This window comes from Mastomys coucha, unplaced genomic scaffold (assembly GCF_008632895.1).
Source record: "Mastomys coucha isolate ucsf_1 unplaced genomic scaffold, UCSF_Mcou_1 pScaffold9, whole genome shotgun sequence".
Taxonomy (NCBI): Eukaryota; Metazoa; Chordata; class Mammalia; order Rodentia; family Muridae; genus Mastomys; species Mastomys coucha.
This window is the reverse complement of record NW_022196915.1, coordinates 57,813,495-57,838,057: the sequence shown is the minus strand read 5'-3', so window position 1 is coordinate 57,838,057 and position 24,563 is coordinate 57,813,495. Positions and strand designations below refer to the sequence as shown.

Genomic DNA, 24,563 nt, shown 5'->3' with positions numbered 1-24,563 from the left:
CTTTAATTTTTTATATACTCTAGAAAAGTCTACTACAATAAAGGATACATATAGACACATAAAAAATAGCAAAATGAAGCTACCTATTAAAGGGGCAACAATTCCCCTACAAAACACCAGAGACTAACATAAAAATTCCAGTGCCAGGAATGGGTTATTTCTTTTGATGTTGTTGGCTACAGAGGTTTCATTGGCCCCCAAATAATACAAACTATTGTCAATGTGTTTGGTTACTCTCCAGAAGTTGAGCCCGTTGGTGAAGATATCATATACTTCAGTCATAGAAAATTGAGAAATTGTCTGGGTAGCTGTAATGGTTCTAGGTGATGTATAGGCTGCTAGAAAAGTAATCAGCAGTAATCATTAACTATCTATGAGCTATAATAATGACTAGCCTGGCCAGCCACATTTAACTGATGAAATAGTGGCATGAACATCTTGGTAGTAACCAATCACTTTCTGATTGGATTTAAGTACCACTCCACAAGATTAAATCCATACCTAGGACTATAATTGGCTAAGAACTTGTGGTTAGATAGGCATAGCCTCTAGGGAAGAATCTACTGCTCTCATGTTGCTAAATGGATATAGTATTAAACTGGCTCCTAATGACTTGTCATAATACTCATTGATTAACACTTCTCTCAGTCATCACAGAAGCCTCTGTTTTCAATAGATGAAAATTAATATACACAGAGACCCACAACTGGCCTAGATAATAAGAGAATGCAGAGTATTCATCTCTAAAGGAATAGAGATACTGTAGCCCCTACCCAAAGCTCAAGGACCATCCAGGAGCAGAAGACAGAAAAAGTGAAGGGCCAGAGCTTGTAGATAACTACAGGAAAATAAAAAGTTTTCTGGGAACAACGGGGAGACTGCATATATGCTCCCTAAGCATGTATGACAGCACATGTGAGGCCTGAGCAAACCCAAGCCACATGAAATCCATACATAGAGATGTAAGATGGGCATGAAAAAACATCTATGGCAATGAGCTATTGGCAATTGTTAAGTACTGGGAGAGGGAGAATCACTTTTCTCTAAGGGTGATGTCACTAGTAAGCCAGTAACACTCCCATTGAAGACCATATATCCAAGAATATTTGAACAACATAGTGTCTTTACAGGAAAAAAAAAAAAAAAACACAAAGTTGAGGAATAGGGTAGAACCAGGAAAACTTGCAGGATCCACATGATCAATATACACCGCACAAAAATTTCAAAGATCTAAGTGGTTAATTTTTTTTTATATAACCTCAAGTTGAAGCAAACCTAGGCTGAACAAAGAGACCCTATCTCCCACACTAGCTGTATGCAATGGCATGGTTTGTTATTGTAGTCCTGGTGAGGTAGAGACAGAAAAATCTGTGGGACACTGGTCGGCTAGTCTATTCTACTTAGCAATCTCTAATGACCCTATCTCATAAACAGTGTGTATGGCTTCTGGTTTTTTGTTGTTGTTGTTGTTTTTGTTTGTTTGTTTTGACTTTTCGAGACAGGGTTTCTCTGTTTAACCATGCCTGTCCTGGAACTCACTCTGCAGACCAGGCTGGCCTCGAACTCAGAAATCGCCTGCCTCTGCCTCCCAAGTGCTGGGATTAAAGGCGTGCGCCACCACCGCCCGGCCTGTGTGTGGCTTCTGAAAAAAGATATGGAGGCTGGAACTGAAGCAAGAACTCTGTAGGAACTGGCTTGCTTAGCTGGCTTTCTTAATACAATTAAAGACTACCGACCCAGGTGTGGTACTACCTCAAGTGGGCTAGGCCTTTCACATTAAGAACTAATTCAGAAAATGTCTCACAGACATGACCATAGGCCAATCTGATGGACTCCATTCCTCAGTTGAGATACCCTCTTTCCAGGTGATTGGTCTGTGTCAGGTGACAGAAACTACTATACATATGTGCATATTGATATGCACCCCTCTACCCACACCACACATTCACATACATTCATATTCATGTGCATATACACAGATAAAGGAAAGGTCAGATTACATTTCCTGAGCCTCTTTTGTGGTTAGACGTGGTCACTGCGTGACTTTGAACCACAAGACTAGAAATGTGTGAAGGAATGATGATTCCTCCAATCTGACAAACACGGTTTTAAAGACTTGATCTCATGTATCCCTTTTATTACATGCTTTCCCCCATAGCTGGGGTCATCTTTGAAGCTTGCTGATAAGCTTGTAGGAGGACTAAGGGATGCCAATGGACCCAAGTCTTTGAAAACTAGCTGATAAACAACACCCTGATCTCACTTCCTAGGATGAACGTTGCCTTCCGGTAATTGTAGCAAGCTTTGGGGCTCATCTAGTATAGAATTAGCATGTGCTAATAATCAGGGACTCTAAAGCCATTTCAAAGCATGGCAGAGTGTGAAATAATTCATATAAATTAGTAATTAGCATGGCAATTAGGAGTGGGGCATGGAATGTATACCTCTGTCACTTTAAGGGCACAGGCATTACCTTGCCACCTACTATCAATCTATGTCTTAAATTGCAGAGGAAAGTTAATTACAAATAACAAAGTCATAAAATCAAGATGTCACAAATTGGCTGCCACATCTGGGTTGTATATGTGTGTGTGTGTGTGTGTGTGTGTGTGTGTGTGGTGTATGTACAATTAAGAAAAAAAAAGGAAGAAAGAAAACAAAGGAGGAGGATGTAACTGGATCTGGAAGATACTAGTCAAACAAATTTTCTAAATCTGGTTTGGCTCCAAAAGGGTAAGAGAAAGTGAAGGGGCTTTGGCCAGTTGGAGGACGAAGCAGTTCACACTTGGTATCTCATTCTTCCCATACCTACTGGAAGGTAGGTATTATTTTCTCTATTTACAGTTGAGAATCAATGTTCTGGAAAGCAAGAGCTCACAACACGTAAGCAACAAAGTTAGGATTCTCACCTGAGTTGGTCGGGTTCTAATGTTCTTCTTATTTCCCATGTAAGCATTTAAGCTGTGACTCTTCAGAGTCTATGCTAAAGTCAGGCCTAAGCCCCTGCTTGTGGGACAGTGTGCTTGTGACTAAATGGCCATTAATGAAAGTGTTGCATACAACTAAAACGCTGACAGTATTTAAAGTGACTCTTTGAAATGAAAGCAAGGCTCAATCAGAGCCCACTTTCAAGGGGGCCTGGTTTAAATGGCCAAATGCTACAGGAAAAAGCATTAAAGGAAGTTACCTTTCTGCTGGGCTTGCAAAACTTAGGTTCATGAATTCAAGAGAAGATTACCAAAGAGAAAAGAGGGTTGGAGACTGCAGCCTCAGGAGCTTCATGCATCTCAGAGGCCAGGAGGTGGGCTTTTCCATTGTGCAATTAAAGCATTCTATCCAGCCTCTCTCCAAGTCCCTAATTAATCTGAAGTAATGAATCTAACTGCTCAAAAGCATTTGCTAATTGAGATGCCTGCTGGCCAGGTCATTTTCCCCTCCCCTTTCTGACACCAAGCTCCCTCCACTGTGCCAAGGCAAATGTTCTAGTTTGCTCTCTATTGCTGAGGTAAACACTATGATCAAAAACAACTTGGAAAGAAAAGAGTTTATTTCATCTTGTACAGTAGTGTCTATCATTAATAGTAGTCAGGGCAGGAACTCAAGGCAGGAACTGAAGCAGAGGCCATGGGGGAATATTGTTTACTGGCTTGTTTTTCAAGTTCGTGTTCAGCAACTTTTCATATATCTCCCATGACCACCTGCCCAGGAGTGGCACAGCCCAGAGTGGGCTAGACCCTTCCATATCAATTACTAAATAACTAAAATACTCCCACAGATTTGTATATAAGCTAATCTGAGGGCATCTGCTCAGTTAAGGTTGCCTTTTCCCCTATGACTCCACCTTGAGTCACGTTGACAAAAATTTAACCAATACAGTAGGATACAGACTCCTGATTCTTGCAACCCTGCCTCTGTATAAGGAAAAATGCCCAGTATACACAAGAAGTAACCTTATGTGATTTAATTCAACATGAGAAACCGCTACTTAGGTTCCACAATTACTCTAACTGAAAATTGTTGACTGGTCCTGGTTTTATAATTTTCTTGGCTATTGGCAACTGTGAGCTTAAACTTTTGTTTAAGAAGTTACTAACAACCCCTTCAGTTTATACATCTGGAAGATCAAACTAATAGAATTTTCCCTGGAGTCATGATGAAGAGAAAATAAATACAATAGAAATGCATTAAAATTTTTTTAATAAAGAAGGCGTGGTCCAGTCTGGGTATCAGAGCATATCTTCCTAAGGTTAACTTTAAATTTGCCAATGGGTGATTAAAAACACAGAGTCTAAGAAGCAAATGAAGGTTGGATAAGTCAGGAGGAAGGAATTTATAGACCAGAACTAAGGTAGAAATGAAGGGTCTGGAGGAGGCCTATGACTAGGAAATAGAGATACTCCTGAAACGACATGAACAAACAAGTGTGCTTTGAAGAAGAATGTCCCTCACAGGCTCTCATATTTGAATTTTTGGTTCCCAGTTGGTGTACTGTTTGAGAATGTGGGTGTGGCATTAATGGGGAAATACATCTCTGGGCATGGGGCTTCCAGAGCCTATGGCTTGCCCTACTTGAACTTTGTTCTCTATACTCTGTACTTGTGGTTGAAGAAGGAAGCACTCAACTTTCTGCTCCAGCTGCATGTCTCTTGCCTCTGCTCTGCCATTATGGATTCTTATCCTTTGGAAGCATAAGCCAAAATGAATCCATCTATACGTTGCCTTGCCCATGATGTTTTATCACTGCGACAGAAAAATAACTGTGTTAGTTACAGTTTCATTGCTGTAAAGAGACATCATGATCAAGGAAACGTTTATAAAAGACAACATTTAATTGAGACTGGCTTACAGTTTTAGGGATTCAATCCATTATCATTATGGCAGAAAGCATGGCAGCATCCAGGCAGACATGCTGCTACAGGAGAAGCTGAGAGTTCTACATCTTGATAGGAAGGCAAACAGAAGAAGACTGTCTTCCAGGCAGCCAGGAGAAGGCTCTCTTCCACGCTGAGTGGAACTAGAGCTCTAGGAGACCTCAAAGCCCACCTTTACAGTGGCATACTTCATCCAACAAGGCCACACCTCCTAAAAGTGTCACTTCCCATGGGCCAAGCATATTCAAACCACCACAGTAACTAATATAGTTCCTACAAGAAGTCAGATGGGAACAGGAAAGGAAAGTGAAATAGAAACAGAGGTGGAAGACAGAAATTCCAGGACTCATTGTTCATCTGTCCCCAGTTTCTTAGCCACCCACAAATCACAAAACACAATGACTATAGGTGCTATCTATCTAGCCAACTAGAGTCTCCAAAATTAATTATAGCATTAACATTATTTTGCTTTCTTCTTTCTTGAAAAAAAAAGCCACACTTCCCTACCTTGGCCAATCTTTCTTTGCTCTTAAAATACAGGGAGATATGATAATCAATTCTTGGGTAGATAAGTTGGTAGCATTTATCAAGTATCCAACTCAGGAGGCCAGTACTTCAGGGAAACTGCCTTATCATAGTATTGTTCCCAAGGATGAAAGTTGGAATGGTGGCTTTTCTCAGAAAAGGAAGAGGACAGAACACAAAGAAAATAAATGGATCTAGTCACCAACCTAAAACCTTAGAATTCCCTGACTGCAGAAACATGGGGCCACCAAAGGTAAAAGTGTGATCATTTGTTTTGACTTGAATTCTAAGCAGAATAATGCTCCACACTGGAATCCAATTCAGGCTCTGGAAACTCCAGTGAAGGCTGAATGCCTAAGACTACCAGTGGCTGAGGCAAGGAAAGTGTACAGGGACAACGAATGGGCATGCTTTGCTGCCATTGTGACTGGACACACTGTGCTCCATGCTCAAACTAGGACTCTGCCTAGTGACAGCACATCCCAGGGCTTGTCCCCTTTCTACCAAAAGAGGATATTCAACATAAGTTTCTTTTCTTCAGTCCACTGCCCTCTGTAGCTATCTAATGCAAGCCGTGGGTTATCTGCATCTGCATTTACAGTGCTTGAAATAAGAACTTAAGTCTCTTAAAATTCATCTGCCCTAAGAAAGAGAGTTCAGATACTATAGAGATGGAGATGTGGGAGGAATTTTGGCTCTTCTGGTGGCCCCAGGTCTCAAACCAACAGACAGATATCAAAGAATAGTGGCTGTTCACTAATTTATTTAATAAATATGTATTGAGAGCCCCCTATGTGACAATGTTTCTGTCATATTGCTGATATGAAAAGGAGGCAAATTCCCTTCTCTCTGAGACCTAGGAAAGCAAATATTAAAGCAGGAATTGTAAAAGATTGTGATTGACATGCTCAAGTGAATCAATGAGGAGAAATGAAGACATGTCACGATACACAAAACAAGAGAGTGATCCTAAAAATTGCTTAATTCAAACTCTCACTTCACAAATGAGGAAAATGAGTCCTCTAAAGGGGAATTTAATGAGTTTAACTGAAGGCTGTTGATGTGAGTGGTTGAAGGTGTCTCCAGGAACAGGTGAGATCTTTTACTAAAACATCTGGAATAGAGCCAAAAGTAATTCTGATTTTGGATTCTTCAACATCTTGGAATATTTACATACACATAATGAGATGTCTTGGGGATGGGGCTCAAGAATAAACTGAAGCTTTATTTATGTTTCAGATATTCCTTGTACATGTGGACAGAATACAATTTTGTGCAGGGTTTTCAGTGTGCCCACTTTTTTTTTTTTTTTTTTTTTTTTTTTTTTTTTTGTGACCTGCTAGTTGAGATCAGGGATGGAATTTTCTACTTACAGCATTAAGTAGGGACACAAAAATTTTAAGTTTTGGAGAATGCAGCACTTGCTTTTCAGATTCAGTACTCGGTCTATGTTATGATCTGATTGCCAATCTTAGTCTTTGAAAATGAGAGTTTATTCAGAGTTTATATGTGAGGCCCATCCAGCTCTTCCACAAACCCTCACAGATGACTTCAGCCTTAAACAACTCCCCTCCCTTTATGAATTCTAAGCTCTTGGTTGACTGGAATGCTCAGATTTAGTTCAGCAGACCCTAGATAAGAGTGTAGCAAGACATACCTCCCACACAGGAACTTGAGCTCTCTACAGCATGGCAACAACAGAAGCTAGAGGCACTCAAATCTCAAAACCGACTCATTCCTCTACATAATAGGGGGTTACTAGTATCCTCAGAGTTGTGAACGGTGAGAACTTGAGCCCAGTTATCATGGGCTCAAGACTAATCTTGGAATTAACCTTGCTCCTAGTTGAACACTCTAACTTTGAACAGTCTGCTCCTGTGAGATTGGGCCCAGTTTGGGCATTCCTCAAGACTTAGCTTTACTCTTCTCCTAGAATCAAGGAGCTTGCTCTCCTTCCATTAAATTCTGACATTTTCACATGTGGCTACCTCTTGCCTCTTACCTACCTTCTGCAGACCATCACCAACCCAGAAACACATACCCAAGTCATCTCTCTGAGTCTTGCTTAGCATTTTTCCAACCTCAATTTCTTCTTTCGTTCTTAAATTACCTGACTCATCATCCTTCATTTATCCTCACCCATCAATCAATTAATTTCAGATGCAAATTTTGACTGATTTTTTTTATCCTTATTCATTTCCTCCACTTACAGATCTATCACAAACACCAGTCCTTCTTCAAAATCCCAGTTGTAGGCTGTGTTGTCAGATAGCCATGGCTATGACAAAAAGCCTGAGAGAAATAAGACAAATGTTTTAAATCATGCTCATGATTTCAGATGCTGCAGACAAAAAATTAATTGGACATGTGATGAGGAAGAACATGGTGGCAAAAGCATATGATATAGGTGGCTGCTTATGTCATTGCAGTCAGAAAGCAGAGACACAGAAAAGGACCAGGACCATGTAGACCCTTCAAGGACATGCTTCCAGTGGCCATTTTTCTCTATATAACTTCCACCCTCTAGTTTCTACCAGCTCCCAATAATACCATAAATTATGAACTCTTCAATAACATTATTCCTTGGTCAAACCTCAGCCCTCCTTATCCAATCCCTTTCAAAATGACTTACCTGAAACATTACATCAAGGTTCAATCCTTGAACATGCAACATCTTTAGAGAATACTTCATTCCTAGGCCACAAATTTCATAACCACATGAACCACTGGGACAAGACTCTACCTGGGTCTTCTTTGCATTCTACCCAAGGATTCATGTGTATAGTTTACCAGTGTGTCCTTGAATGGTACATAGGCACTGATATATGGGCATAATGATCATATGTCCCAGAAAAGGGCATCCTGAATGGCCTGACCAATCCCAGCTACTATGCAGGTCTGATCATCCCATCTCTTCCGCCAGCCCAGGTTGCTCCTTTCTTCTAATTCTAAACCAAAGCTGAAAGTTTCAGCCCATACTTGTTCTCATCTCTGTTGCTTGGAAGTCACAGGGATGTAGTCAACACTCTAGGAAAATAAAAAATGAATAAATACTGCTGCTCAGATTTAGCATTTTCCCCCAGGTCCCCACCATGTCCCGTACTCCTCTCCTATTTGTCTTCTCATCTCCTCCCTCTTCCTACACCCCCTACCTACAAAGAAAAAATAATAACAAATAGGAAGGCTAATTCTAAGTTAGTGCAGTCCCAGCGTGTATCCTGGCCTGCCTCTAGTCCTGTTATTTTCTCCTGTGTCTGGCTTTGACAAGACTGATGACATTTACGTTTTCCAAAAGCTTCAATAAAAGGCACTTTAGCTGCAATCACCTCCATCTAATTTCCCCAGTCAATTTTTTTTTGCTTAAATCACACAACAGAACTGAGGCCTGAGCTGTTCTGACAACTTGTCACTGAACGGGGATCAGCCCAAATGGGATGTCTTGAAAACCAAGGACAAAGGAGATGAGGCAAGCCAACTAAGTGGCCTGAAAATGAAGTGGGATGCTAGAAAAAGGGAGGAGATTGCCAGAAGTTAGTATGTTAGAGTTCTAGAACAGCTGTCTGGGAAAGGTCTAGAGCCAAAACAAACAGAAAACATGTTTCTTTCTCTAGAGAAGAAACTAAAGGATGCTGGGTCCAAAAGGGCCAATTGTTCTATTGAATCTTCTAAGAGAGAAGGTATTTGGAGTTCAAGAACCAAGCTTACAGGAGGAAACCCAAGGGGACAGAATGGATGACTTCCTTTTGTGGCATGCTCTGGAGAGCAAGGTAGCATTGTGCAGGAACAGGGCCCAGATTTCCTGCTCATAAGTGCACAGTGGCTCAATGTCAAGGAAACACTTGATAAAACTTTCCACCCATTTTTAAACAGATTTATTTTTTGATGTTTATATATACCAAAAAGTAAGTAAAAGAAGTGTCTCAATCATTTCCACCAGGTAAAGTTATTCATAAAACCACCACTTGGGTCAAGTAAAAGAACAAAGTTCTTATAACCACCAGTATCAAGTCCATTTTAAAAACTGTAGGTTAGTTTTGTCCATTTTTGAAATTACTGTCAACATTTGTGTTTGTGTGTGTGTGTGTGTGTGTGTGTGTGTGTGTGTGTGTGTGTGTGTGTGTAAGAGGCAGAGATAGAAACAGGGAGAGAACAAATCATACTAATGGAATTCATTTTGTTTCCTAGTTACATAGCATTCATTCATTTTTTCTATCATATTTATTCTTCATAACATTAATAGATATTTGGATTTTCCAGTTTGAAGATCTTTTCTCCAGATGAGTGTTTCTCAATCCTCTTGTTTTGGTTTGTTTTTCTGTTGCAGTGATAAAACACTGATCAAAAACTACTTGGGAAGAAAACAGACTTTTATTTTTGCTGTTAACTTTCAGATTATATTCTATCACCAGCAAAGCCAAGGCAAGAACCTGATGGCAGAAACTGAAGCAGAGACCATAGTAGAATAATGCTCACTTTTTAAATGAGTTTCTCAGCTAGATTTTTTATATCACTAGGACCACCTGCCCAGGTGGCCTTGCCCTAATGGACTTGACCCTTCCCCACCCCATATCAATCATTCATCAAGAAAATGATCCACAGACATTCCCACAGGCCAATCTGATGGAGGCAAATCCTCTATTGAGGTTTCTTCTTCCCTGGTGACTCTAGCTTATGTAAAGTTGACAAACAGACTAGCACACCTTGTGATCATGCCTAGGACCTCATGTATGCTATGTAAGCACTTGACCTCTGAACCACACCCTAACTTCAAGTTTGGAGCACATTCAGACAATACTTTGATAAAACAATCTTCTTATATTGGTGACCATAGTTACGTTTCTGTCCTAGGTCGCATGCAGAAGTAAAATTGTTAATCCACAATTGTGGTTGGACAGCTACCTTTGGTACATAGTAGCCAGCCATTTTCCGAAGTGGTCATATGAATTCACTCTTCTCTACAACAGAGCAAGGGAGGTCGAATTTCTGGACGTTCTCAACTACAAATGATGCTTGACTTTATCCTCTTTGATGACCGTACATAGTTTAAATTCCCATTTCACTAATTACAAAAGCTTTGTACCCTTTTTCATACACTACTGACAATTTGGGTGTTTTGCCAAGGCTTCTGCTTATTTTGTTTCTCAATTAACTTGTAGGAATTCCTTATCTTTTCTGGAAGCAAGCCCACTGATGTTTGTATCCAGGCCAAGCGTACAATGTGGTACCAAGAGAGCACTATGGCACCAACCTGGATTCCTCAGGCCTTTTCTTTCCATTCTTGCAAATGTATTTTAGCCCTGGTGTTTCTTACCCCTTACAATGATCAGTCCCAGTTTTCCTCCCCAGCCCTACACATTGCTTATTCTCCTTAGCTCTAAACAGCTTAGATTGCCAGAGCCTAATATCTATAGGGAATGCAGCATCAGTGACAAGCAAACTCTTCCAGCCCTTCTGCTCTAGTCCTGGGCCTCACTCTAACCCTAGTGTAGTGCTCACATCTATGAGCTCAAAAAGGAGTTGAAGATGGATACAGAGCTAAACTCTTCAGATGATGTCAGAAGATACTGGCATCTCTGAGAATGAGAACATTCTGGGGGAACAGATGTATCAGTGGGAAAACTTTCATAGATCCCAGATGCTATGCACTTAGAAGAGACAGATTCAGAAGAATATTTGTTTCTAAAAAGAAAGGTTACTGGTCAGGATAAGATTTGGGCCAAATTCTCATCTCATTACTGCATATAATGACTAGCCATTTGAGTAGGCTAGTCATTTGATTGTCCTTGCTTTAAAACTTTAAAGTTCTCCCTAAGAGGAAACTCTCAATACCAAGCCAACTGGCCAACTTACTGTTATGTCCTTAAGACAAAAATGATTTTCTGACTATGGGCCACTAAACGGTTTTCTATGTCACATGTCCAAACTGAGTTGGAAATGGGATACAAGGTTATACCTTTGCTTCCATATCTGACACTTTGGTTATTTGACTAGCCTAGAAAATTCTCATAACTTAAAATGAAAAACAAAAAACCAAAACAAAAAAACCTCCCATTTCTGAAAGAGGTAGGCAGATAATAATTTCTGAGCCAGTATTTTCAAGAGACTGGTGCCTACGAGGTACTGAGCATCACTGCACATCAGGCATCCCACCAGGTGTTCTATGTTACCTACTTCTGCTAATCTTTTTGTCACCCCTTGTATAAATACTAATGTCACCACATCACCTGGGTGCAAGGAAACAGGCCCAGAGAGCTTGAGCACTTCACTCAATATAATTCACTTACTCAACAAGAGTAGGGTTCAACCTTCCCTGCCTATTTCTAAAGGCCCTGGGTGTAACAAGGAATCACATCTAATTAGTCTGTGCTATCATACTTTGACAGGTAAATGATGCTCTCGCACCTACTTCTCTTATACCTGTCCCGTGATAAGGTGTCGTCATCTGTATCAGCTCACTAGAGAACTACCTGACAGGGTTGCCATGGAATCAATCAGAGCCTTCATTTTTTTAAAAAAAAAAAATTCTTTTAAACAAAAGGATTGTTATTAATAATGCCTAGAGAAAACCAGAGTTTATCCACAAGGATTGGACAAGTAGACTTTGGCAGATCTGAGCAAATATTTCCTCTGAAATGACTTTTCTAAGCTTGATGTCCTATGTGACTAAAGATGTCAGAATCTCAACTTATAGAAGGAAAAAAAAAACTATACAAGAATCAAAGGGAAAGAAAGAGGCCAGGTGCCCAACAGCTAAGCTCCAGGACTCTGTTTTCATAGGCATGAGAACTGACTGAAAATATAGTGATTTGTATATTTAAACGGTGCTTACCAAGCTTCTCTCATGTCTTCAGTGGTATAAAAATTGAAGTTAGACCTGTTTGGGTCTAAAGATTACACTCTCCAGTATTTTAAGGACTAGTCAAATACCGCTATACCTAGCAAGATAACAGTTGAAGCAAAGCAGCATAGACTGGGCAGACCATGTGCAAAACCTTGCACAGGAGATGGAAAATATCCTTGGATGGGTCCTGCCTGAACTGTGGAGCCTAGAGAGACGTGTAGGTATCAAAGGGGACAGAAGAATAGCTTCTAGACTTCTTCTTGATCACTTGATGGACAGTATGGACCTTTATCTAGCAATATGTCCAAACATATAATTACAGCTAAATGATGCTACCTCCAGCTTCAGGGGCTTTGCAGACCCAGAGCCCCTCCCAGCTCCTCTAGTCATCAGACCTTCATTTTTAAGAGAAGGAAACGAGATGCACAAAGATCTGTGGACTTTCCCAAATTTTGTAAGTCGGATCTATTCCTGTAAAAGTAATTACACCCTTCAAGGGTTAAGTCTGTGTTTACTCTTCTCCACAGGGATACCAAATGCCTGTCCACCATTTGCTATCTATGGATTAAAGTACACAGGTGTCCCTGAAGTATCCACCACAAACATGAACTGGAGGTCCCTCTCTGAAGGAAATAGAAACTACCCAAACCCCTGGATGGAGACATAAGAGGTATGAACAAGTGGTCAAACATAGTTTTGAAGAATCTAAGAATGGTATGAAACTGCCTCTTCCAGTAAGATGAAGTATTTTATCATTCTCAGCGATTTCAAACATGCAGACTGTTAGAGAGGAAGACAGCTATTTTTTCTTTACCCAGAGGATACCCAAAAGCCTTTCTCCCCAGCTTCTTGAGGTCAAGGACAGTGTTGAAAAACTCTACTACAACTCTCAAGGGCAGATGTGGAAGAAATTCCAGATGGTATTATCATGAGCCAAGTTCACAGGCATGGTAAGACCCAGTGGGGCTGAGTCCTAGGGGAATTCTTCCATTTTCATCTCTGTTCCCGACTTAGCAGGAGCTTCTAAAAGCCCTTCAACAGCTGGCTAAAGCCCAGAAGGTAATGAGCATGGATCGAGCCAAGTCTCTAGATGACTGTTAATTTGATTAATATCAAGTGTATATCATAATTATTGAAACATTTTGCTCTATTTTCGCCCATCTTTACCCCAACCAACTTGGCTTTCTGGCCCTATGCTTCCATCTGGTTCAATCCCTACCACCTCTTTCTTTCTTTGCAGGGCTGTTCAATTAATTTACTTCCAGCAAACAAAATCCACTACTGGGAGATTTTGCTTTTGAAGTCTCAAGGCTGATTCCCTGCTGTCTTACGACCACTTCAACAGCCATGAGTCAAGAGAAAATCATTATGTAGGAGAGCAGCCCACTCCACTGCTCCCCTGTGACCCAAGTGTACTTGGATGGCCACAGAGCAATGGCAGGCAAGTTAGTTTAGGGAAGGAAACTTGGCGGGGGTGGGGGGGTCTGTCCAGAGGAATAGTGAGTTTGGAACAAGAAGTCTCATGATCTGGCTCCAGTCCAAAGCAAACAGTACCACACTCAGAGCCCTCCATCTTCAAGTGCACACAAGTTGCATCTCCAGTTAAAATAGACACTTGACTGATGGTTCAGGTTCTGAGAGCCTGAAGGATCCAAGTTAGTTGACACTGTTGGTCTTCCTGTGGAGTTTCAATGCCCTTTCAGGCTCTTGATCCTTTTCCCCAAGTCTGGGAGGGGGCAACAATTTGGGCAGATAATGAATAAATAAAAATAAATTAATTAAAAAAATAGATACTTGGCTGGCCAACTTGTTTTATGGCAAGATTTACCTGTGAGCCTAAAAGGTCATAAAGACACCATCAATCTCTTTTCTCCATGGTTTTGGTACTTCCATGTCTCCTGCACAAAATTAGCCCCCAAAGATACAAGTTCAAAACTTACAGTATCCAATGAAGCAAAGACCCAGCTAGATAGCTTATTGCTTCCTACTGTGATGCTTCACACAGGGAAGCAGTCTGTGTGGCAGCATTGTAATCCAGCTAGCATGGCTGAGGTAGGACATAAGCCAGGCCAGGCCAGTTCATGTTTCCCCATAATGACACACAGTTAGAATATTGATTTTCCATCCTTTTCAGAACATAGGATTGGATGTTTTCTCACTGGCTTCTCATCCAGTTTCACCCCTATTCATTCCATCTTTGCTGCAAGAATGTTCTATCTCAAGCTCTACTTCTAGTTGTCTCCTGAAAGTTTTGCCTAGGCTTCTTGGCTCTGAAAAAAGAAACTGTGTAAAATAAACCATCAACTTTCATATGTACCAGATCTATCTTGTCAGAAATGATAACAATCCTGCACAGGTATGTACTAGGGCAGAGATCATTACACCTGAAGCATTAACCAATGCCTAGTGTTAATATGCAAGACTTCCTGAAAATCTCTCTTTCTGAACCCTGCTAGGAGACTCAATTCCTGCAGATCTACCCAACTCAGCAGACATAAACTAGGCTTGGATGTTTATGAAGTCCTACTGCCCAAATGTCAAGCTATCACTCAATTCTTCCACCTGATCCCTATTCTGAGTTGATGGCAATATCTGGCCAGATTGCAGGTCCTCTCCTTATGGGTTAGCCACATGCTGATGCCACCAGACTTGGTTCAGTTGCATTCAGAGCCTTCCCTTTGTCATACTCATTCAAAGGTCAAGATCTTAAAGAGATTTCAGCTGCCCTGCCCTCTCCCTGGCTGGGATTATATAAGTTCAGCCTAATTAAAAGTACACCATCCTATAGCTTTTGCTAGTAAGAGCTTCTGACTGTTTCTCTCCCAAATCTGCATCTCATTTCTTACCAGCACATTCTCCCTTTGGGCCCCTTTGGTTTTCTAGAGCCTATTAAAACAGCAGTGCCTGCCTTATTTACATGAATGAGGGTACAATCCATGCAATTCCCTTCGTCTAGTGTCTTGAACAATTTACTCTCCCTCTTCCACACGCCATGTGCTTCTTGTCTCTCTCCATTGTTCTTTTCCCTCAGCTGGGATTTGAGTTTAAAATGTATATTGTCACTAGTCATCCTTTGTTACTCAGCTCTGGTGGGATTGGTAAAAAGGAATTGCCTGTGTTTCTCACTTTGAGATAGGTCACATGACTGGGGGTGTATAGCCCTTCCTCCACATAGAAGAAGAAATATATTTTAGCCAAGGCTACCACTTTCCTAATATAGTGATGAAGGTGGACAGTCTACAAATGGTTTGGCTACAATGCACTAGTTTTTGCATTTACTCTCACAGTGCCTATGTTAGACACTGACACCTCTGGATTAATAAGTGCTGTTGAATAAATGAGGGAAGGGAATGGAAGGAAAGGGGGAAAATGAATGACAGTTGCTTTTATTGGCTCATAAGAACTTGTTTCTAATACTTGCTTACTTGCCCAAGGCATCAGTCAAGAAAACTCCAGCCTGACTTAGAGAGGTGCCTCCAAGTTATAAATCTTAGCAACGGTCTGTTCTAATCATTATCATCTGTAGACCTTTGGTCTACAAGCACTCCTTATTAGAACTCACTAACCTGACCCTCATCAGACTCTATGGCTATACAGCTTTTTAACTTGACATTCATTATCCCACGTATACAACCCCAACATTGGGTCTCTCAACATCAGAGGAGTCATGCTCAGAACCACAATGCAGTAGAATACCACATGGACCTTGCCCTTGCCTCAGCAGCATCATTTTAGAAGCAAGAAAGAGCATCCATGGTCCTGGGTGCTCCAACTTGCTTGGCAATGCTTAAAGAGTCTTTAACACTATAAGACCCATCTGATCCACTTCAGACCTCAGGGCCAAATGGCAAGCTTTCTAACGTGTAACAGATGCTACATCAGCATCATGCTATGTGACAAAATTGAGCCTATATTCTTTCTGGAACCCTGATAAGAAAACCCGTGGAGAGGAGCTAATAGTGACTAAAGGACAGTGTTAGGCCCTGAGGTTGGACTTTGTGGGCTCCAATTCCTCTGTACCATGCCTTCCATGGCTATGCCAAGTGATGGTATTACCTATTCTCTATGGAGCTCTGTTTCCTCACCTGTGAGATGGAAACATTAGGAAACATAGTTGTGAGATTACAAAATTTGAATAGGTATTTATGTTCTCAATAAGGCTCACCTGAATTGTTACATAAAGGTCATTCACTTGATTTTGTTATTGCAGAAAGGATGAACTTGTGCTCAGGAGAAAAGAGAACCACCTTGGACAAACAATAGCAAGGACATTTCTACACATCTCAACTTGACATCTTATCAGCTAGTTAATGGGGAATGACCAAACACTAGAAGACTCAGGGAAGCCATGTTCTTTTCCTCTAGTACCAGGACCCTGGCTGTTGTAAAAGGAGACCTCTGCTTTCATAGGTTCTACTGGGCCTACTCTACAGAAGTTAACATGCATGCTGGTCCCGCTCACACATGCTCTTTCTGGGATTTGCATGAACATAAGATACCTTCCTGGGGATAACTACCCACACAGAAATATTTAATTCTTATCAGGGTGACTTCATAACCTGTACCTTGTCATCTTTACCCATAAACTCCCAGTCAAGGCCTCATTTGGGCATATTAACACAAAGTCCAGGTGTGAAGTGGGGTCAGGGAGCATATTGAATAGAAAAGGGAATACCTCACAGTCATAAGGGGAAGGAGGCCATAGGAAAGAATGAAGGATCAGGACACTGAGACTACTGCTTGTAGAGCTACATGCCTCCCACTATCCAGTTTCCTCTGACTCTTTGCTCCATCAACCTCACATTCTTGGGCCTCCTAGGTACCCAAGCTTATCTATAGACAACTGATTCACAAGCCCAGGCACACAATGAGATGGAGCCTTTGAAATTTGTACACTTCCAAGGAACGGCACTACACTGTGGCCCTTGATAAAAGTACAGTCCCCAGGGTCTCTGCCTCCTGCTGGGACAGATGTGGGATTTGCAGTCTTCAGAGAGCCAGGTCTGAGTGTCCACACTAGGGAAGCCAGGCATGGTTAAATTTAGGCAGAACATGTACCCTCATACTTCCAGCTCAAACAGAAGTGAGAGAGATCTGGCCTCTCTAGAGCTTGGTGTACCAAGCAGAAGCATTGACCCCCAAGTAAGGGCTCGGCCCCATTTTAAGGACAAAGTACACTTAATAGCTTTGAAAATGCGCAGCTGGAATAAAAATTGTTACCAAAGTGGGTTCTTCAAATTTTAGATAAAAGCAATTGCTGTGAAAGCTTCAGTCAATTGAGTCGTACCAAATGCAGCCAGATGACTTAATGCAGCTATGATAGAGTCAGGCACTGATTCTGGGAAAGGTCAAGGGGACAGTGGGTGTCTGGAAGCCAACAGCACCCTCTGTGTTTGCAGTCAGAAGAGGAGGGCAGGGGTGGGCAGAGAGAAGAGCTCCTCTGCTGCATTGGGAGGGAGGGAGTATACTGCAAAAGGGATTGGCTAGAAAGCTCTGGGCATGCCCAATAAAGAAGCTGCTTGCTTACTCCTCAGAGGCCATGCTGGCTTCCTCCAGGTGGACTGTGTCCTCTTGCACCTGCTTGAGCCCTGACACGATACCCTTGTCATACTAACTTTTACTAAGAAATAATCAGAGGAAGATACTATTTTGCCTTAAGAAGTAGACAGATAGGAAATTCAACACTTCAACACAGGCTGGAAAGTGTTATAAAGACCTACTCCTGGTGTCAGGGAGTCTAGGGAGGCCAAATCTCATCAGGCAGGATGGTGACTGAGTAAGGGACCAGTGTGCATTGCAGGAAGAGAGGGAAATACAAGCAAAGGAGGAACCTCTAAAACATTCCAGACTTGTGCATGAATCTCCTTTGGTGGAATGAAGGATGTCAGCCATAATGAACAGGGTACAGGGGCTGGGAATAGCTACCCACAAAAATCAATTTTCATCACTGGAAAAGAGTCAAAAGATGTTCTGCCCACAAGGAAAATTAGGACTGAGAATGAGTCTCTCTCAACCTCTTGTTCTCAGGAGGGTGGAAAAGGGAATATTTCCTTTTGACTCCCTTTGCAGTTTTCAAGAATCTTATACCTTCTTGATGGGAAGAGCATTTCAGTGTTGCTGTGAGTGACAGTCCAGCATGGGACTGTCACCAAGTTTCAATAGCTGCAGCTTCGTGACTCAGCAACAACTCTGCCCTGACCCTTGAACTGGGATAGATTTTGATAGGCCAGTTTGTCTATTAGACGATGAGAGGCTTAATGATCTCCACCTCACACAATGCTGAGCCAGTTGTCAGGAGTCAGATAAATAAAAGGGAGGGAAGCACTAATTAATGAAGGAAAAAAATCAATGAGGTCAATGTTCCAAGAGGTGAGAGAACAGCCAATCACCACAGCAGTACAAAATGTAAATTTCACCAGAAACAGCATCGGCTAAATAATGATGTGTTTGCTCACAAAGGTATAAAAGTAATTCCTTACAAAATGTACCACATGAAACCAGCAAATAGAGAGGCCTCATGTCAGTGTTTCTTAACCTTCCTAATTCTATGGCCCTTTAATACCCTTCTTCATGTCGTGGTGAACCCCAACCATAAAATTATTTTTGTTGTTACTTCATTACTGTAATTCTGCTACTGTTATAAATCATAATGTAAATATCAATGTTTTCTGATGATCTTAGGCAACCCCTGTGAGAGGGTTGTTCGACTCCCCAAATGGTTATGGCCCACAGGTTGAGAATCACACTGCCTTATGGGAAAGAAGCCTGTAAATGATACAATACAAAGAAGACTCTTGTGCATGTGATGTATCTGTGGGTTGGATAGACATCAATGTAGCTAGTTCTTTTATGTCAAGAATAAAGGGGAAGATCTTATATGTACAGAGATTCCTGTCATTCATACTGTATGTTTGCCTTATTGCATATGAGGAAACTGAGACAAGGTGGAGGAATAAATTAAACAAAAAAACACATGTCAGAAAGAGTTGAGCTATCAATGCAGCTGTTAGATTCTGGAGCCTGCGATCTTAGCCACAAACTTAGCTCTGCTGCTAAGGCTATAGACAGGGGAAGGCATATGCACACTCAAAGAAACAGTGTGACTTGTCACAGAGGTTAGTTATTTCCAAGACAGTGAATCTGGTAGGCACAGAGACATAGTACATTCAGGTGTCCCTCTTCCACTTGGGGGATATGTCACAAGACCCCCAGCAGGTCTCTAAAAGCAGTATTATTAAATCTCTCTATATATATCTATTATATTTTCCTTACATATATATATATATGTATATATATGATTAAGTACAATTTATAAATTAAGCACAGCGAGAGATTATTATCAACAACTCATAGTGAAATAGGACAGTGTTAAAAATGCCCTGTAATAAAATCTTCCTGTAGTTTAGAACTATTCTTTGTGTGCCTGAGTTGGGGAAGATGTGTGTACATGCACAAGCAAGCATGTAGAGGATATAGGCCGACCTTAGATGTCATGCCTCCGGAGCCATCTACCTAATATTTTTCTACCTGGTGTTTTTTTATATTCTAAATATTTTCAGACCTCAGATAACTGTAAGAAACTAAAGCCATAAGAAGAAACAGATGGAGCATGGGGAAATGCTCTAGAGCTACATGGGGACCAAAAATGGACATTTGGGAGAAGGTGTCAGCATCCCAACACCAGAACCATCGACTGTGTTTCATCAAGGTCAATCTTCAGTATAAGTTCATAGGGTCAGTGTACATGCTAAGCCAAGCTCAGTAGAGCTCTAATTGTGCATTGACCTCCAGTTCCTGGAGCTGAACCACAAAATGAGCTTTTCCAGCCTTGACCAAAGCAGCCCACATCCTTTGTTTCTGTACTTTGAAGCTATAGAAAGAGTAAGCTCTCCTTCAAAAGCAGCAAGATCCAGGAAAATCTGCTTGATGTCAAGATTTGCTCCACAGACCTCAGGCACAGAGTAAGCTACCAGGGCCTCTGCTTGGGGCCCAAGTAACCTTCTGCTTAGGATCTTCACCAGAAGATCAGAGGCAGCTTCCATCCCATCAGCCTCCTCTGGCATTCCCACTTTCTGTATTTACTTCCCATACACCTTTCAGGAAATAAAATCACTATGCTATAAGATTGTATAATCCAGGAATGGGGAGCCCACCCTGTATACCCATCTCCCTCATACCCTGATCCTGGCCATGTGCAAGTCAAGGTGGATACTACATATGACATTTTACCTGAATGTATCATGTGTCTCATCTCCAATGCCATCACACAAGCTAAGGCTCATCTCATTACCTTTGTGTCTCTAAAACCAGCCAGCATGTCACTTTAGAATTCAAAGTACTTTGTAGGGTACAAAGGAATATTGTGGTGCAGACAGGGTAGGGTAATGCCATACTTTCATAGGACAGGCTGTGTTTTCCCTTCAGTCTGTCCCTCACTCATCCTTCCTCTCCTCCCTCCCTTCTTCCTTCTCCACTCTTGCTCTGTCCTTCATCCTTCCTTTCTGCCATATCAAAACCGATATGTATTTAATGTGTACAGTTTGATGATTTTGGAGATGAGATCACATGTATGCTGCTATCAGTCTATGTATGCTTCAACTATAAAACTTTCTTCCCAGTGCCTTTGTTTATAATTAGTTTGTGTATGTTAAGAACACATGACAGAAATCTACTATTGTAGCATATTTGTTAAGTATATAGTATAGTGCTATTAACTACAGGCACTATGTTTCATGGCATGTAAGACTTCTGTAAATAAAAGATTTTCATCCTCTGACCATTATGTCCTTGTTTTCTTATCCTCCAAACTTAAAAGCCAGAATTTCACTCTATGCACCTGTGAATTTATCTGGATTATAACAGTATTCCCTGAGTATAATAGTATCCCCTGGGCTCATCCTCATTATCAAAGAGTAGGATCTCTTTTTAAAACTTACCAATATTTCAGTATATGTCTGTATATACCACATGTTCTTTATGAATCCATCTAGTTACACATCTAGATTGTTTCTATATCTGACCAACTATACGTAATGGTGCAATGGACAAGATAGTACAAACAGTTAACAATATTGATTTCATTCTGTCTCCTTCAGCTCTATGAGGTTCCAGGATCCACCTCTCTTCCAGGGGTGTCTGGGTGCTGCCAGTACACTGACTTGTTGACATCCAAAACTGGTGGGGTCTGCAGTCCACCTTGTCCCTCTGGGACATCAGACATCACTGTGTGTAAGGCCAGGAAAGGTGAAGTGAGTCTAGGACAAATGCTGCGGTTCCAGGTTTTCCCTTTTCTTCCCCTCAGGGTTTTCATACATGGCTGCACACAAGGCTAGAATGATGAAGCAGAGCCCTGAGAATGAGTTTGGGTTGCCTCTTTGAGGATCTTAGTGTTAAAGCTCTTTTAAGATAAGGCTTTCTCCAGCAATCTTTGAGTTTTGTTTGTTTGTTTGTTTGTTTGTTTGTTTTTGTTTTTCAAGACAGGGTTTCTCTGTGTAGCCCTGGCTGTCATGGAACTCATTCTGTAGACCAGGCTGGCCTTGAATTCAGAAATCCACCTGCCTCTGCCTCCCAAGTACTAGGATTAAAGGCATGTGTTACCACTGCCTAGCCTTCTCCAGCAATCTTTAAAGCAACTTTCTGAGATGACCTTAGCTTATGGTATATTTCTTTATTGGGGTGGATTAGAATGCATATGATTTTTTCAGGGGAGGGGGAACAAGGGTTATATAGTTTTGGCAAAGGGGGTGGGAATATCCAGGGTAGGAAAAGGTCGTTGGCTGAAGGCTTATGGAACTGATGATGCTCTATTTGCATGGGGAAAAAATTCCAGATGCTGTGCTACAAGATTAACAACCTGTGACCATCTGGTGGGGGTCTCCAGGTTACATGCTCCGAGGCAGGCACAGAAACAGGGAGGGAGTTAGTTATGTTCCTGATGGTCTCAAGTTTTGAGATTTCCAGGATTTGAACATTGCTATGCCTTGCCATTTCCATACCAGTTTCTCTATTGGCATGGTGCACATGCCCCATGGCTCTGCAGTACAGTTTCCAGATTATATGGAAATTCTATTTTTAATATTTAAAGGGATTTCACCGTTTTTCAAAATGACTCTAGTCACTCACCCTCCTTCCAATTTGCTGTTTTTCTGTGCTATTTATAATTACTTTCTTTTATTTTTAATTACATTCTATTTATATGTGTAAGGGTTTGTGACCATGAGCACAGTGCCTACAGAAGCCAGAAAAGTGCATAGGATCCCCATATGAGCTCCAGACATAAGACCTGAGAATTAAACTCTGGTCCTCTTCAAAAGCAGCAAGTGTCCTTGCTCACTATGTCATTTCTCCAACCCCAGGACATTCTTTATAAAATGGAATTTTTATAGATGTTCCTAACAAGATGAGAAGTTATGGTGGAAAAGAAATGTGTCCCCTTTAACCCTTTTTACCACTCAGAGTTGATATTCTGCCCCTTATCTACACTGAGCTACCTGAGATTATATGAGCTGCCAGGGTGCTAATCTTCTGGGTTGGTAGGAAGATATAAACCATATGCTTCTTAACAGGTAGAGGGATAGACTAGTAGGCAACACTGACTGGTCATTGAATAAGTAGAAGGATTTGAGTTGATACCCCCAGGAGCCATGTATTAGATATGGCTGTGCCTTCCTGGAAAGGCAGTATTTTCTAAGAGACAGAAACAGGAGGAGTTCTGGACCTTTCTGGCTTCCGGCCTACCTTGAGGTTTAGTGAAAGACTCTGTCACAAGGGAATGAGAAGAAAAATGATGGAGCAGAACACTCAACGTCCTCTGCATGCATGGACTGGGATGTACCCACACACCCACATGTGCACAGACAACACATACACACACACACACATATACACCAAAAACAAATAGGGTCTTACCAGCTAAGCTTCAGGAAAAATCTTAATACATTTGGCAGATAAGATTAAAATAATTCATAGCATGACTTTGTAAGATAATGATATATATATATATAATATATGTACATATATATATATATATATATATATATATATATGGAGAGGGAGAGAGATGTATGTATATGCATGAATATCTTTGTCAACAAAGTTAAAAAGTTAAATAAACTCTGCCTAGAAATAGACCTGTAGATTGATCTGTCATAAATGGACATGCTAAGACCTAAGAAATATCATAAAGGATATTCAATTATTGATATTTTTGATCCACTAATAAAGAATGTTAGGTACCATTTCATCTTTAAATTAACATTGCTTATTTCTTTCATATGCACTTGTATCATTAACATATATAATATGGTATTACAAATCATATACTAATATTTGTGAAGGAAACCAACACTATCAGTCTAAAGATGAACTACTACCTAAAATATTATATGATCCTATGTGAAAAATGATATTAATACATGATACATGACATAAATAATCTGACAAATAAGACTTACATTAGCTACTTTTCTTGTTGCTGTGACAAAATGGCTGCTAAAGAGCAGCTTAAGTAAAGATTTGTTCATTTTAGCTCATGGTTTGGGCTACATTCCATCAGGGCATAGAAGGCATTATGACAGGACAGTGATGTAGCTGATCACACTGTGTTACAGTCAGGGGAGACAGTGGCAAGTGGTGGCCCTTAACTCTCCTTCTATTTTATGCAGTCCAGGAATCCCAGTCCATGGGATGGTGGCACCAACATTCAGGATGGGTCTCCTCTCTACAGTTAAATCTCTCTGAAAATGCCCTCACAGACCTACCCAGAGGTATGTTTCCCAGGGGACCCAAAATCATACGAAGATGACAGTATCACAATATTTTACACAGATTATATAGTATACGGTGTATACACTGATTGTTCTTGGGACAGTGATCCATATGTCATGACATGTACTCACTCACTTCCTATGGCTCCTTCTTCTAAGATCTTTCCAGATCAGCATACAATCATGTATAATCCCACTTTCACCCAATAGATTCCAAAAGTTACTTTTGAGAACAGTGGAGTGATTTAGAGAAAGAAAGGACCATAATGGTAGCTACTAGGAAAACAAAGTCAACCCTTCTAGTTCATTACTAAATGAATACTGTAGTAACCTGTCACATTCAGATACAGGGCACACTAGAACCCTTGGCCATGAGGCTCAGGGATACAATTGGTAAATGTAAGTAACACTTAAAGTCTCGGCTACCTGTTGCAGAAGACATGGAAGATCAGAGAAGATGATCCTGTAGCCTTCAAGATTTGGTGCTTAAAAATGGATGTCCCTCAACAGAGGAGTGGATACAGAAATTGTGGTACATCTACACAATGGAGTACTACTCAG

The 24,563-nt window shown here is 41.0% G+C and overlaps 2 long non-coding RNA genes across 3 annotated transcripts in view; one reads left to right on the top strand and one right to left on the bottom strand.

Annotated features, from left to right (window-relative positions):
- LOC116085064 overlaps positions 1-23,788 on the bottom strand; it is a 31,490-nt gene extending 7,702 nt beyond the window's left edge. Inside the window, exon 1 of the long non-coding RNA XR_004116394.1 lies at positions 23,691-23,788. This is a non-coding gene — a long non-coding RNA (uncharacterized LOC116085064). The remainder of the gene's footprint in view (positions 1-23,690) is intronic.
- A 67-nt stretch (positions 23,789-23,855) lies between these two features.
- LOC116084739 overlaps positions 23,856-24,563 on the top strand; it is a 26,018-nt gene continuing 25,310 nt past the window's right edge. For both annotated transcript variants that reach the window (XR_004116247.1, XR_004116246.1), the window contains exon 1: positions 23,856-24,002. This is a non-coding gene — a long non-coding RNA (uncharacterized LOC116084739). The remainder of the gene's footprint in view (positions 24,003-24,563) is intronic.